This window comes from Furipterus horrens, unplaced genomic scaffold (assembly GCF_987537825.1).
Source record: "Furipterus horrens unplaced genomic scaffold, mFurHor1.1.pri manual_scaffold_1, whole genome shotgun sequence".
Lineage (NCBI taxonomy): Eukaryota > Metazoa > Chordata > Mammalia > Chiroptera > Furipteridae > Furipterus > Furipterus horrens.
This window is the reverse complement of record NW_028327171.1, coordinates 28,231,635-28,249,079: the sequence shown is the minus strand read 5'-3', so window position 1 is coordinate 28,249,079 and position 17,445 is coordinate 28,231,635. Positions and strand designations below refer to the sequence as shown.

Sequence of the window (17,445 nt, the reverse complement as noted above, 5' to 3'; positions counted from 1 at the left end):
ACCTCAGGATCCACACACCACAGGCCCCATATCTCACACCCACTCCAGACCTGGCCAGTGGGCCCACCAAAGCATCCTTAGTACTGAGCATGACAACTTCATCCTGCTAAAGCCACCTAGCACATAAAACCTACACTACTTTGCTCCTAAACAAAGTCTTTCCTTCAAGATTAGGAGAGATGGCTGTTTCATCTAATTCATAGAAACAAAGCCAAAAATGAAGAAAATATAAATATAATAATATGTTACAAATAAAGCAAAAACAAAAAAAAAATTGGAAAAAAATGATGAAACTAATAAATAATTTGCCTGATTAACAATTTAAAGTAATGATCACAAGAATGTTCACCAAACTTTAGAGAAGAATAAAGGAACACAGTGAGAAATTTAAAAAAGGGTTAGAAAGCATAAGAAGTAGCTAATCAGAGCTGAACAATATAAGAACTGAAGTGAAAAATATGCTAAAGGAAATCAACAGCTGATTAGATAATACAAAAACAGATTATTGACCTGGAAGACTGAATAGTAGAAAATACACATAAAAGTGAAATACAAAAATATTTTAATAGATGATAGTTTAAGGTGTTTCTGGGACAACACCAGGCATACTAACATTCACATCATAGGAATTCCATAAAGAGAAGAGAGAGAGGAAGGCACAGAAAATCTGTTAGTTTTTATGACTCTATTTTAGTTAGTAAAGGAAGTGGATCAGTCTTTAAGAAGCTAGAATAAATCAGCTGTCACCAAAATTAGTGTTTAAGTGATATACAGAACAAAAAGATCTAAATTATGATGTCAAAAAAATGTGGAGAGGGGAAGTAAAAATGTAGTGCTTTTTGAATTCACTCAAAATTAAATAGCTGTTGGATTTTATTAGATGACTATAAACCTACGAAAGATATAACAAAAAAAAAAAAAAAAAAGAAAGGAAGAAAGAAAAAGAAACCCATACACAATACTAATAAAAAACAGCAAATAACAATGGAAGAGAGTAAAAAAAGGGAAAAAGGAACAAGAATTACAGAGGTGGCCAAAAGTCAATTAACAAAATGGCAGTAAATACACATCTATCAATAATTATTTTCAAGGTGCCAGTAAAAAGATATAGATGGCTGAATGCGTAAAAACAAAAAGGTCCATCCATGTGTTGCCTACAAGACACAGAGACTGAAAATAAAGGGGTAAAATAATATATTCCATGTAACTAAAAATAAATCTGGAGTGGAAAATGCACATCAGAAAAAAAATAGACTTTAAAACAAAAACTGTAAAAAGATACAAAGAATGGCATCACATGATAAAAGGGTAATCAAAGAAGAGGCTATAACATTTGTAAACATTTATGCACCCAACATAGCAGCACCTAAACAGATAAAGAAAACATTAACAGACATATGAGGGGGGATGCCCCCTAAAACAGAATTATCATATGGAAGGTGGGCCCCTTGTAGTACAGGCTTTCCCTGCTAGATGAGTGTTCTGGGAACCAATCTGCATCAGTGTCCCAGCTGACATTGTTGTGAAAAACTGTGTTTGGCTTTGGTGAAAAAATTTAAAGACTTTGTTTATGCATTTTCTCATTTCATGATGGGTGTTATATTCCTCTAACATGAGGAATATAACAAAGATGACCATTTTCACCACTCTTATGTAACATACGAGGTCCTTCCAGAAAGTATCCAGCCATGTAATATGAAAAATAGAGACATTTATTGAAGAAGATACAAGATACAATAAACATTGTACATTAGAAAATGATGCCTTGGTCCCTTTGAAAGTAGGCACTTTGGGGCCTCACACAGTTCTCTGAATCACCATCAGCTGTCTTACTGTATTTTCCTGAATTTCATCAATGGCCAGATATCTCTTACCTTTCAAAGGTGATTTTAGTTTAGGGAAAAGCCAAAAGACCTAGATGCCAAGTCTGGGCTGTAAGAGGATTGAGTTACCTGGGTGATTTGATGTTTCATCAAAAAACTCTGAACAAGATGTGATGCATGAGCAACTGCATTGTTGTGATGAAGCTGCCAATGATCAGATGCCTATAGCTGCAATCTTCTGAATCATTCATGTAATTTCTGCAGAGGAATGTTCAATCTTAATACAAAACTTGGTACAGATGCACTGCTCTACTAGCTCAGTCATTTTGAATGCAATAGCCACAGAGTACACATGTTCACTTGACATCATCTACCACCCCCACCGACTAGTACAATGAAGTCATCATTGTTCATGCATGTACATTCCAGTCCACTCTCCTTGGCTGCCAGATTACTTCGATGTCACTCAAACCATTCTTGTTATATTAACAATGGTTGGACTTTTACCAGAGAGATCTTGTAGTGTTGAAAGGCCTAGCCATAGCAAGTGCACAGATGAAAAAGAAACAGAAGGTATTCAAATTAGAAAGTCTAGAGCTGTTGATATTTGCAATAACCTTAACAACTCACCAAAAAACTATGAGAACAAATTTTTTCATTAAGTTTGCAGGATTCAAAATTAATATGCAGAAATACGTTGTCTTTCTAAACAATAATAACAAATTATTATCAGAGAAAATAAAAATAATTCCATTTGCAATTGCATCAAAAAAATAAAATGCCTAAGAATAAATTTGACCAAGGATATGAAAGACATGTACACTGAAAGGTATGAGATATTGATGAAAGATTTAAGATGATACAAATAAACAGAAGGCTATATCATGCTTATTGGTTGGAGCAATTAATATTGTTAAAATTTCCATACTACCCAAACAGTTTGCAGATTCAATGCCATCCCTATCAAAATGCCAAAGGCATTTTATACAGAATTGAAGCAAACAATTCTAAAATTTATATGAAACTACAAAACATCTTGAATAGCCAAAGCAATCTTGAGAAGAAAGAACAAAACTGGAGTTATCTCACACTCTCATTTCAAACTATATTACAAAGCTACAGTAATAAAAACAGTATGGTGCAAGTACAAAAATGGACACATAGATCAATGGAACAGAATAGAGAATCTAGATATAAATCCTCACTTATATGGTCAATTCATCCACAAATAAGAAGAATGTCCAATGTGGCAATGACATTCTCCTCATTAAGTGGTATTCGAAAAATAGGGTAGATACAAGCAAAAAATAAAAATAAATGGGACCACTTTCTTACAGCATAAATGAAATAAACACATAATGGATCAAATACTTAAATGTAAGACCTGAAACCATAAAAATCCTAGAAAAAAATATAAACAGTGAACACTTTGACATTGCTCTTAGAAAATTTTTTTTTGTATATGTATCCCCAGGCAAGGGAAACAAAACCAAAGACAATCATTTGGGGCCATATATAGTAAAAATCTTTTTCACATCAAAAGAAACCACCAATAAAATGAAAAACAACCCCCTGAATGGGAGAAGATATTTTTAAATAATATATCTTATATGGGCTTAATACCCAACATATATATAAGGAATTAATACAACTGAAACACAAGAAAATCCAAACAATTGTTTTTAAATGCAGAAAAACTGAATAAAGTTTATCCAAAGAAGATAACAGACATAAAAAGAGTACTGAACATAATTAATCATCACAAAAATGCAGATCAAACCATAGTGTGATGCTACCTTATACTTATCACAATAACTATTATCAAAAGTCAATAAATAACAATTGTTGACAAAGATGTAGGGAAAAGCATGTGGTGGGATTGTAAACTGGTGCAGCCACTGTGGAAAAAAGTGTGGAGATTTCTCAAAAAATCAAAATGAAACTACCATTAATATAGCAATTTCACTTCTGGGTATTTGTCTGACAAAATGAGAACACTAATTCAAAAAGATATGTGCCCCTATAATCATTGTAGCATTATTTACTTTATTTATAATAGTCAAGATATGAAATCAACCTAGGTGTCCATCAATAAATTAATGGAGAAGGAGGATGTGATATATATATATATATATATATATATATATATATATATATATATACCCTGGCTGGTTTGGCTCAGTGGATTGAGCGTCGGCCTGCGAGCTAAGTGTCGCTGGTTCGATCTTCCAGTCAGGGCACATCAGAAAAGGAAAACTCTGATTCCAAAAAACCTCTGCTGCCTTGCGGCATACCTCTTCAGGGGAAAGGCTAGGGGAGTAAACCCCGACAGAAAATCCGGAGCCGGAGTCCCTAAGGCAGTTTGACGTTGTAGTCAACACCGGCAACTCCTGCGGCGCACCTGAAGCCAAGCTGTATTGACTCCGTCTTTCCCTTGGACCCTTCAGCTGCAAAGAGAGGGGGGGTCTGCTGCATGGGCAACAGCAGACCCTCCATATCACCCTGCCCAGGCTCTGTAGCTTCAGCTTCACTGGAGAGGACACTCCAGCGTCATCGCAAGATGTCGATTCAACACGGGAGGAGACAGATACTGTGTCACTCCCGAGTCGGACTGCACAATCATTCTCGGCGGTGCAGATAGACTCTTAAGCTACACCATCGTCTCTTGAGACGGACGGCTGCCGACGACGACGATATATATATATATATATATACACACACACATACACACAATGGAAGAATTAAATCATACTTCTGTGACAACATGAATGGACTTAAAGAATATTAAGTTAAGTGATATAAGTTGGGCACCAAAAGACATATACCATATTATTTTACTTATGTGAAATTTAAGGAAACAAAACAAACAAAACTATATAAAAACAGACTCACAGATACAGAGAACAAATTGATGGTTTCCAGAGGGAAGGGGAGTGGGTGAAAAAGATGAAGGGGAATAGCAAGTACACACTTCCAGTTGTAAAATAAGTTATGATGAAGTCATGGGAAAGATAATATAATAAAATGTGCTATTTTACCAAAGATTTGTATGATGATAATCATTTTTGCATTTTATCTTAGCTATGATATACCATTAATTTTTTACTTATTGAATCAAGATCTCTATATTTAATATCTGCCACTTTCCAGAAATTATGCTGTTTTTTGTGGATACAAATATGCCTAGTGGTCCTTGCTTAATGAGATCTATTATCTAGCAGAGTAGAGATCATAAAGCTAAATACAGTGCAATTTGTTAAGTGCTTTTCTTGTGTTATAACCAAAGTAATATCAGAGCACAGAACACAGAATATGAACCTTAAATACCTGTCACTTTTATACAAAATGACTCATTCAGTTTCTAATAACACTGATACTTCCCAAGCCTCAGCCTATAACTTTTACACTGGGATCCCTTTACAAGAAGACCGTAAATATCAGAGTACAGATAACAGAACATTTAAATCTATAGTATAGGGGAAGGGAAGTGGTACAACGTGGAAACATCATTACAATGGCAAGGGTTTTCAAGGTTAAGGGAGAAAGCACAACTGATAGTATAAAGGTACAAGCAAGGATAGGAAAAATGAGTAGTAATAGAAATTCAAGTCATAAAGTGTCTAGGATGCTATGATAAATAATTTTAACATTACTTTGAGGTGAAGATAGTTACTAAAAGATGGCTAAACAAAGAAATATATAGCTAAAATTAATATTCTTTCATTGTTATGTTTTTAATGACTGTAGTATTGATGAAATAATGTTGTAAATTAAAACAATACCTATTTTCTAATTTTCACAAAACTATGGGTTAAATTATGTTCTTTATATGATTAAAACTGAACACTTTGCAAGGTATATAAATGTCTAATCATTATATTGCACACTTGAAATTAATATGTTAACTATAATTTAAAAATTAAATTGTAAAAAAATTAAATACCTAGTAGCAAATGCATTAAATTGTACTGCAAAAAGCATCTAATGAATAAAATAATTCCTTTAGGTCTCAGGAAGTTTCTGAACTATAGGTGTCTTAAGAATTTAGCAAGAAACAAAGAAATAAAAGTGAAGATTGAGAATTTGCCTTTCCTCTGGAAACTATTGTGTCACAACTATAATACTATATTACCTCTTAGTCTGGAGTCATATGCAGTTTTATTTTAATATCTATTTTTAAGCAAAAGATGGAGGGAAAACATTATTTGTGTTCCTGGAAAAGCTACATTAAAAGATAGCTAAAACAAAGTCATATTCAGTTCTAAATTTTCATTTCAAAGCCATAAATCATACAGCATAGTTCAGTTCTATAGCTTTGACCTTTTGCTGTGTCAAAGCTTTTTACATTGTATGATATCGGTGGGTAAGAGGTACACTAGAATTCTCTGTGCTACTTTTGTGATATTACTGTAAATTTACAATTAGTCAAAATAAAAAGTTTAAAACTTTAACAAAGTAATGGAAACATTCATTCAAATATTAACTCTATTTATGCTTAATTCCAAAATAGCCATTTTCTGAATACTTTCAGTAAGAATATCTTTCAAACAAATACTCAGAAACATGTAACTAAAAATAATGACAGCAATGACAATAATCAATCAAACATTTTACTTTCATTTATTTACTTATTATTTATTATATAACTTAATATTGTCTACTGTGTAAAGCTATTTTTAATAAGTGTATTAAATTCAAATTTATTATCAGATATAATTAGATTACATTATAAAGAATTACAAATATTTGAATTCACTAAAATAGAATAAAAGATAAGTAAAACACACTCGTAGATATAAAGTATTTCTATTTATACACAAGTATATATAAAAGATTTATATCTATGCAGGTAGAGCATATATTACAAATTAAGCATATTCTCATCTCAAGTATAGACTTAGCATTAAAATTTTAATAAATAATATAAATATATTATAATACTTTATGATAATGATGAAATATTTTATATAATATGACACTAATTTTAGAATTAAAAATATTTGAGCTGATTAAAATAAAATCTTAAAATTTCCTCTTGAAGATATCATAACATGTTCTTTAAAAAGTTATCTCTGTAATAATATATAAAATAAGATCAAAAGAGTTTGTCCTTCCTCACTGAATCTGATTGTGTAAGAGAAATGATTGTTCAGTAAGTAGTACTCAGTATTTGATTGAGATTTTATCCTTCAGCTAATCATCTGGCTCAACATTAATGACATTAGTTCCTGAGGATACTATTTGAGTCTGGCCAATGACCATCTGTTTATATGCTGATAGCCTCCAGAGTCAGATGTACATACTCAATTTGAAAAGAGAAAAATCACTGGGGATATTTCAACTACAGGATATCTTGGAACATTCACACACTCTTAATAATGAAGAAAAGATTATTAGGTTCTTTTGTAGTTAACACTTATTAAGATAACTAGCCATTTAAATTGGCATTTTAATAGCTTAAGCACTAATTAACTTGTGATAATCTTCAGTGAAGACTGAAGAATCAAAAAAATAACTTCATGATGATGTTTAGAAAGTTGATTCTAGTTTTTCCTTACTTTATATTAGAGAAAAATATTGAAGTCCTGACTCATTCCAAAAGTTAATTAATATTAAGAAATATAAGCTACACATTTATATAACTGATATTGTATTCTTTTTCTCTCATTTATTGTTTCTTATCAAATATACAGTTATTTTTCTTCTTAAATAGCACATTGATTGTTTTTTAATTGCTGAAAATTATTTTCAGTTATTCTGGCATTATTCTGTTACATAGATTCAGAGAAGAATAGTCATCATTAAGGCTTAGTTTGATTTGGTTTTCTGTCATAAGTGTCAGTTATAAAATACACTTTACTGCATAGCCATAAAGCGTGTCAATATGATTAAAGTAGCAGTTGTTTTTTTGCTATAAATAGTATTCTGTAGCAGTGCAGTAGTTCTGCAAATGATATTTACCCTACTGAAGTAATGGAAAGAATAATCATGTGTTGGGAAATTTACATCTCATAAGAAAATATGGTAAATTCTAAATTAAGTTAGTGCTGAAACTTTCTATCTTCTTTTTTTTCCATTAAAAATGTATTTGACATAACAGAGGTTGCTGCTTAAGAGATTAGTTTTCAAAAAGTACCTCTGTGCTTAGCTGCCTCAGCACTTTGGTTCTAAAGTTAAAACTAAAAAGTAATAAAAACCAAATGAGATTGTTCAGTAGCTGGGGCCGGTCACTATTATAGAACCACAGTATGAGCAGTATTGTTCATAAAGTATTTCTGGCTCTGGATAATTTTCTTGCAAGTATCCCCACTACTGAATACCTGATAATATGCTGATTTTGTAAATCAGTGTTAGCATTGTTTCCATGTTACTGAAAAGGTCCTAAAAGAAACCCAGTTAATCCAGAAAAAAAAAAAAAAAAAAAGTAAAACAGGTCATAGGGGCTTTAGAAATTTTGACTATGTGTTAATGATAACTTTTGTTACTGCAATGAAGAAAATTGCATCTACAATGCTGAGTCCACCAACACTGAGACAAAAATTGCATTTAATTGGAAATCATTCCTTCTGAAATTATTTTTAACCTAGGTCAACAGTTTCATATAGTCTACATGCTGGAGGGTATATATTAGCTGCCTGATTAGATTACAGTACCTTGATACACCTTGGAACTCACTGAACATTTAATCCTCTGGTGTTTAACTTATTGTGAAGAATAATTGACTATAAATATAGCTACTCGTATGCCATATAAGAAAATTAGAAAAGTGAGCACATTTTTCTGCGTATATACTCAGAACAAAAACAATCCAAACCAAGATTTTCTCAAAACGTTTGTAAAATATTTATGTTTAAAAATGACAATACAGGAAGTGAAGTGCACAAGACATTATAAAATAATGAACCAAATAATCTTTTGGAAGCTAATATACAAGGTGGAGCATAAAAAATGGAATTACCTTCTGAGGGTGGTTCCCTTGTAGTACAGGCTTCTCATGCCAGGTGAGTGTTCAGAGAACATGTCTGTATTAGCGTACCATCTGGCTTAGTTGTGAGAGGCTACCTTCAGCTTCAGTGAAGTTTTTTTGAAGACTCTTTTAATGTCCTTGCCAATTTCATGATGGGTGATTTATGAGCACATCTGTACATGCCATACTGAGTGCTCAGCAGTTTTTGACCAAAAATGGCATGGCCCCCATCCCAAACCTCTCTATTCGCCCATTCTTGCCCAGGTGACTTTTTTGTTTGTTTGTTTCCCAGGAAGGGAAAAAGTCCTGAAAGTAAATATTTTGCCAATGGGGAAGAGGTGAAACAAAAAACAGCAGAAGCACTAAAAGGTATCAATGTTGACGAGTTCAAACACTGTTTTGAGCAGTGACAAAAATGTTTCTGTAAGTGGATTGCATCCAATGGAGAGTACTTTGAAAGTCACTGAAGTTTCAACATGTAAGAATAAATATACCATTTTTAATAAGTAAATTCCAGTATTTTAGGATCTCCCTCACACACCTTAGTAATAGATAGGTAGATGATGACAGATAGATAATAGATGATAGGTAGATGATGATAGGTAATAGATAAAAAGATTATAGATAGATAGAAGGAATATCATTTACAAAGCCAATAGGAGGATTTCACTTACAGAAACAGAGGATAAACATACTTTTGAATATTTCTTTTATTAACTATGAGCGGTGTCTAGAAGTTTCCAAACATACAGTTTACAGTTGTCCCTTTCTCCCAGCAATAAGTGTGAATATATGCAGGCAATTTTCACAACCAGGGAATCTTTATTGGAGCTCATTCACACAGACATGATCAACTCCTCATATGGCTTTCCTCACTTTCCTGCCTTCCATTGATCCAACTAATACTACAAGACCCAGAACTCCTACCATGAATCACAATATTAGACTACCTGACTTGTTCCAATGCCCCCAAGTTAAACAAACTTTTACCAGGCAGGACATTCTAAGACATGAGTAATTACCTTCCAGAGCCTATTGCCAAGGTCAGATTTCTCTTTGAACAATGTTAAACACCTCACCCCATAGAATGGACATATTTTTATAAGATAAAATTCCTGTAAAACTTTAATTCCTAAAGATCTGGGCCATATAGTATGCAAGGTTCACCTTTGAGATGAAATAAATTAAAGGTCAATGTTGCAAATATCCTGTTTTAGTCATTGAAAAGTTTTTACACTTTTCTGTGAAAATGAGACCATATATTTTAATATAATTCAAATATTGGCACTTAGAACCTAGACTATCTTTATCAACCTACCTTAGGTGTCTACTTCAGGAAATGTTTTCCCAGACAATAAGCCCATAAACCAATAAATAACTTCACAATTTGCTTTAGCAAATTCTTGGAAACCAATTTATCCAGGCAAATGGTTTGCTCACCTGAGCAGCAGTACCCAACTGGGCAATAAATTGCTCACTTAAGAACTGCACAGTTAAGAAAACTGCTTACATTTCAAGAACAAGATTGCTCACCAAGACCTTTTTTGTATTATGTTTACCAACCCTAAATTTATAATATAAACAGAATTATTTATTGCATTAGAGAAGAAAAAAGAAAGCAAAATACCAAACATCTAATGATCTTCATTTTAACTGGTATGAAAATACTTTCAAATGAATTCAGATAACAAAGTTATATTTTTAAAAACTGTCTCCAAGGTAAATAAAAATGTGAAACACTGAACCTAATGGTTTTTATCGCTTTACTTGTCCTCTAGACCTCCATTACTCTTTATCTCTACCTTACCATCTAAGTTACTTACCATGCTAACCAACCAGAAAATCTCAAAACGTAATTTCCTGTTAAAGTTGAGCCTTAATTAGAATAGAATAGACACTTTCAGCATATGTTAAGCCCTGGTCTTGTTAATAGGTGAAATCTATTGTTAATATTCCAAAACAAAACATAGAAAGATGAACGAAAATTTATAGAAGAATTTAAAATAGTTCTAAAAATACAATCTAGAAATTTCACATGAAAATAATGGATCCAAGTGCAGACAGGGCAGATTCTAAGATTGATTTAAGAAACCCATTTTGTACAGGGAACAAGAGTGGTTTCGAAGTAAGAAAATGCTAGGTAATATATTTGGAGCCTCTCCCCAATATTGTTTTTGTGAAAATAGTTTATAATTTAACACAATCCTGCAAGCAAAAAGGTGAATCTGTAGAAGTTTCAGGAATAGGTTAACCTTTTTATGCAATGATCAGGATTAAATGTTGAAGCAGATGCGCTTGCTCTTTCCCTCCACGTTTTATGGCCAGCCTAAGTCAAGAGCTGGGAATTTAAAAGGCAGCAAAATCTGGTTTTGGAAATAGTCCTATTGTCAGGTCTCCAACTACTTTTTCAGCACTTTGAGAATCTTCAAATAAGAGCAGAGTAAGACCCAGGAAAAAAATGGTGCTGACGGTTCTTAACCAGTCATTATATACCAGGAAGAGACTTTTGCAAAAAACACTTGCAAAAAATAACAAGAAGAATACAACATTGTGTAAAGAATCGTCCTGCTGTCACAGAGAAAATGAAGAAGAAATAAAATTAAGCTGCTGACCAATGAAGGTGCTCTGAGTTGGAACCGAGTGCCCTATTTTCTATTTTACCTTTGAAAAATCATGAATGAATTTGTCTAAGTATTAAATGACAATGACAAATTTTTGATAGTTATAAGCATGGAATATGAACCTTAAATACCTGTCACTTTTATACAAAATGACTAATTCAGTTTCTAATAACACAGATACTTCCCAAGCCTCAGCCTATAACTTTTACTCTGGGATCCCTTTATAAGAGGACAGTAAATATCTACCTTCCTTTTTCTAGACAATACAACAATATATTGAGACAGTTATATCTCCAGAGTTCACTCGAGCACTGTCATACTTTAGCCAGGACTTTAAGAAAATTTATTAGATTTTTACATTTCCCTGAAATTCTAGTCTTATTGAAATATGCAAATGATATTTTGATATGTTCTAAATATGAGGTGAGCTCTAAGAATGATTACACCTATCTACCTGCTATTTTAGCTCAGAAAGAACATTAAACTTCCAATTCATATTTTAATATTAAAAGAAATAAGTCCCTTAAAAATGATTTATAATTAGGAGGCAAATTCTTAGTCCCTTTCTTCCACAAACATTTCTATCCAATTCTCCTTTTACCACCAAAAGAAGGGAAAACGCACAAGTTTCCTAGTATCTTTCTGACAAAGGTCCATATTCTAAGTACATGCATTAAAAACCCCTTCCCTAGAGGAGCTTATCTTTTGAACAACCACACTCTTGACAGGAGTAGGAAAATATCAGGCAGCATACAACAACACACCAAATCCGAACTTAGCCCGAGAATAGAACTCCTTGAGAGACAGAAACCTCTGATGAGATGGCAGAAACTATGTCATTCACCTAGCTTGCTGAGTTTCTGGAATTAAGAGAGTTAATATATTTATTGACAGCAGCAATGCTTTCAGTGTAGCCCATGATTTGGGATATTACAGAAACCATTTTAAGTCCTCTATTGCCTATGTCTACAAAGTACAGGCTCACAAAGAAAAGAATAATAGCCAGGAAATCGCCTTGCTGATTGTTTTTTTCCTATATAGGCAGTAATCACCAATATCTTGCCTCATAATATTCCAAAGTCTCTTTAGAGAGTTAAAAAACTATCATGGTTCAGTATTTCTGCAAAATCAGAAATGAGATTTAGAGATTATAGTTGTAAATTACATGAGGATAATATCTGGGACTTTTAGGATAGTATTTGATGACACTAGAAGGCATCAAATAAAACCTTGCAAAAAATATTTACATCAAATCACTCACATAGCCCAAAGAAATTGCCAGTATCCTCAATTAACATCAGCAGAATATCTACAAAAATAACTGAGTATGTCCCTGGTGAAGGTCTCATATGTCCCCAACAAACTCTTGCTAAAACTGTAAAGTTGTATCATGTAGTCCTGCATGTCGCCTGGCAGGATAAGGTCCCCAACACCGAGGTGCTGAAGCGAGCCAATATGAGCAGTTTGCATGCAGTTCTTAGCGAGAGACGCCTCAGGTGGCTCGGCCATGTCAAAAGAATGGATGCAGGCCGTATCCCCAAAGACCTCCTCTACGGCGAGCTAGCAGAAGGCAAGAGGATGAGAGGGCGCCCAAAACTGCGGTTCAAAGACATCTGCAAAAAGGACATGACACAATGCTCCATCAATCTCAACACATGGGAAGTTCAAGCAGACGACCGCCTAGCCTGGAGGCTCGCGGTCAGACAAGGTACGTCACGCGCGGAGGCTGCACGCAAGGAGGAGGCGGTCCAGAAAAGATCGAGGCGGAAGCAGCGTCAGCAGCAGCAACAACAGCCATCTGCCTTCACCTGTACCAAGTGCGGCAGGGATTGTCACTCCCGAATCGGACTGCACAGCCATTCTCGGCGGTGCAGATAGACTCTCAGGAAGCTACGCCATCGTCTCTCGAGACGGACGGCTGCCGACGATGTATCATGTACAAAACCCAAGATGCAGGATTCTTTTAAACATCTCTAAATACGCTTCATACAACTACCCCAGAATTAATTTTTTTAAATGCTAATTACCACTTCATTATTCTCAAGATGCACTGAAGCTTTACTTTGCTGGACATCAATGGTTACATGTAGCAAAAAATATTTTTAGATATTTTTATTATAGTAAAAATCTACAACATTATATTTTCCATTATAATAACCATTGTTAAATATCCAGTTCAATAGTTAACTTTAACTTTTTTGATGTGGAAGTTTTTATGTTTTATGCAGACTTTTTTGTCTTCATTATTTTTTTTTTTTTTTTCTGTAGTATCAACTGCATCACTGGCAAATCCAGGTTCCTGGAACTTTTTCCCTGTTTTCATCTAAAATTTTAATAGTTTTAGGTCATAGATTTATGTCTTTAATCTATTAGGGGTTAATTTTTTGTATATGGTTAAGTCTACTCCTAAGTATTTTATTCTTTTAGATGCTATAGTAAATGGGATTGTTTCTTTAGTTTTCTTTTCAGGTTAATCATTGTTAGTGTACTGGAATACAACTAATTTCAGGTAATGACTTTATATCCATCAGCTTTCCTGAATTTGCTTATTAGTTCTAACAGTTTTTTGGTGGTTGGGTGTAGAAGTTATAGGGTTTCCTAGATATATTATCATCTCATCAGGGGACATAGATAATTTTAATTCTTCTTTTTCATTGTGTATGCGTTTGATTTCTTTTTAATTTTTATATTATTGTCTAATTGGTCTGACCAGAACACATAATATTTTGTTGAACAGTAGTGGCAAGAGCTGGCATCATTGCCTCAGTTTTCATTTTAGAGGAAAATACTTCAGAGTTTTTCCATTAAGTATGATGTTAGTTAATGGGGTTTTCATGTATGTTTTTAATTATGTTGAGGTAGTTTCCTTCTACTCATAGCATGTTAAGTGTTTTTGTTTTAAAACATTGGACAAAACATAAATTTTTTCAAATTCTTTTCTCTGTCAATTGAAATGATCATATGGTTTTTGTCCTTTTTGTTAATGTAATGTATTACAGTGATTGATTTTCACATATTAAATAATCCTTGTATTCCAGATATAAATTGCCCCTGAGGGTGAGCAGGGTAGGGGAGATTTATGGGAGGAAAATGGGATGGCTGTAACAGAACAACAATAAATTGATAAAAATAAGTAAATAAATTTCCTTGATTATGATGTATAATCTTTAAGTGTGCCTTTGAATTTGATTCTTTAGTATTTTGATTAAGATTTTTATGTCAATATTCATCAGGGATTCTAGTTTGTGTGTGTGTGTGTGTGTGTGTGTGTCTTTGTCTGGTTTTGTTATCATGGAAAGCAAGAGATTTATATTGGCTTGGCTTTGACTTATTTCATTGATGAGATTTATGAAATGAGGATACTGGCTCATGATGGTACTCCAATTTTTAAAAATTATACTTTTGCTAGCTTGTATACTTATTGTTGTGTGTAAAGGTGTGATCTTTAGAATCTTAAATTTTGCGATGTAGCTATTGTCTTACCAGATGACCAACAAATAATTGTACCACAATAGATGTGAAACACTGATGTCATATTAGTTGAAAAGGCTATCACTTAAAAGTTGGTATGCCATCACAACACTTGATGATCTGGATTAAGCATGTTTTTAGACAGTAATGCTCTATACACCAGTATACTAGGTATACTTTGGCTATCAAAAATAATGTATAGTTCTGTTTCTATTATATTACATTTTTCTATTGACCTATAATTGCACTAATAGCATACTTTCTAAAAAGCTACTCTACCTTTAGTATCTAGTTTATTAGCTGCTCTTTCTCTTGATTAGCCTTTCAGATTGTTCCACAGTTTTAGTAATTTTTCAAAGAATCAACTTTGGTTTGTTAAATATATTGTTTAAGCTTCTTCAGTATTTTTGTTTCTGTGCATATCTTTCTTCTATCATTTTTTAGGTTTTTTTTTTTTTCTCCAACTTAAAATGGAATGCTAGAACTTTGACTTTCAGGCATTTTATATTTCAACATCGCATATAAGAAAATTATATAACTCACTTTCAAATTTTATAATTATTTAGTTCTTAAAATCATTTTAGGTTATATATTTTTTTCAACATTTGAAATGTCTTTTCTTTTACTTTTGACATCTATAGTTTATTAAAAAGTGAGCCAAAGGTTTAATGTTTTTGCAAGAATATTATGTCCTTTTATTCTTGCTACTTTAAAGACTTTACCCTTATTTTGGTTTAGGAACTTTGATTATTACATATCTATGTGTGACTTTCTTTGTATTTTTTTGTTCTTCAAGGACCAGTCCAAGTTTCTTAATTATGTGGATTAGTCTTTCTTCACTTCTGAAAATTAATTAGACATTATCTTTGTTGCTTCTGCCTCAATCTCACTCTCCTTTCATTCTGGAATTCCATTTAGACTTAAATTCTTTCCTGTATTCCATAGATTTTTTGTGCTTATTTCTTTATTTTTTTCAACTTTTCTGTCCATCTATTCAGTTTTTCTTCAAAATTCTCTTTTTTTGTAGTCTTTCAAATGAATAACTCTGTATTTTGCTATCAAACACACTCAATGACTTCTTTATTTCAGATGTTTTAAAAGTATAGATTAGCCCTGGCCAGGTGGCTCAACTGGTTGAAGCGTCTGTCATCCCGTTCACCATCCCAGGGTTGCTGGTTCAATACCTGTTAAGGATGCATACAGGAAGCAACAGACTAATGTTTCTCTCTCACATCATGTCTCTCTCTCTCTCTCCCGCTCTCTCTCTCCGCACCTCTCCAACCCCATTCCCTTGCCCTCTCTCTAAAATAAATAAACATATTCTTGGATGAGGATTTTATAAATGTATAGATTAGATTCTAATTCTTTGTTTACATCCACTAATTCTTTATCTATTTAGTCCATATTCCCCTTGGTGTTTTTAAATAAAATATTTATATTTAGTTTTAAAGTACATGGTTAATAACTTTATCTGAATCATTTTGGAGTCTGTGTTAAATTTTTTTCCTGCTTTCTCATACTTATTATCTATTTTAATATGCTTCATTTTGCTTCACCTTTTCTTTTTATTATAACTTTACATATATATAAAAAGTTTAATACATAAACTTATTGAAACAGATAGCTTCTGCCTAAGTCTCATGTAAATAAATCTGTCCCACCCTTCTTTAAAATTCAGGGAATGCACATAATTTATAAAGTAATCTAAGCTGAGATACCTATAACTCAATTGCTTAGAATTTTTAGTTTCTCAAGCGTGCATTTGATTTTATTTGGACAGTTATTTACAAGTTTTAACACTTTATTATAATAAGTTCAAACTTTCAGAAAACTTGAAAAAAATGCTCAAAATAGTCCATATACTCTTTGCCTAGTTTCAACAAGTTATAATTTGCTCATTTACTCCTTGATATTTTATTTAGTATATTTACTAAAAATACATTATTTTATTTAAATAACAGCATTATAGTTATTATGTTTAATAATTTAAAAACCTTTAATCCTCATGAGGATATGTTTATTGATTTTAGAGAAAAAGAAGCAGAGAGAGAGAGAGAGAAAAGAGAAACATCTACATGAGAGAGAAACTTCAGTTGGTTGCCTCCTGTATGCACCCTGACCCCAAGATAGAACCAGCAACAGAGGTATGTGCCCTGTACAAAAGGACACTCCAACCAATTGACCCACTCTGCCAGGGCATAACAGAATTTTTATTAATATGTCAATAAAGATCTACTGCAGATTCAAATTGAAAGTGTCAAGAAAAAATATAATACTACCAGACCATATTTATTAATAATTGCTAACTGTCAAAATTAAAAAGATTTTTCTAAAATATATGAAACTTCCATTAGTCTAGTATGATATTTTCCTATGGTAGGGAAATTATTGTGTAAAACAGCTTTTAATGAACTCTATGACAATAAAAATATAGAAAAAGAACCTGGAAAATGTTTTACCTAAATATTTGAAAATAACATTGTTTATTATATCTTATTTAATTTCTTAAGATATTGGTTTATAAGCAAAATTTCCATGAGGTAACAATAGAAAGTAAACTGTA

General features: G+C 32.7%; 1 long non-coding RNA gene across 1 annotated transcript in view; it reads right to left on the bottom strand.

Annotated features, from left to right (window-relative positions):
- Positions 1–1,954: 1,954 nt before the first annotated feature.
- The window catches only part of LOC150020816 (uncharacterized), a 96,470-nt gene continuing 80,979 nt past the window's right edge, over positions 1,955–17,445 (bottom strand). The window contains exon 3 of the long non-coding RNA XR_016510572.1: positions 1,955–2,081. This is a non-coding gene — a long non-coding RNA (uncharacterized LOC150020816). The remainder of the gene's footprint in view (positions 2,082–17,445) is intronic.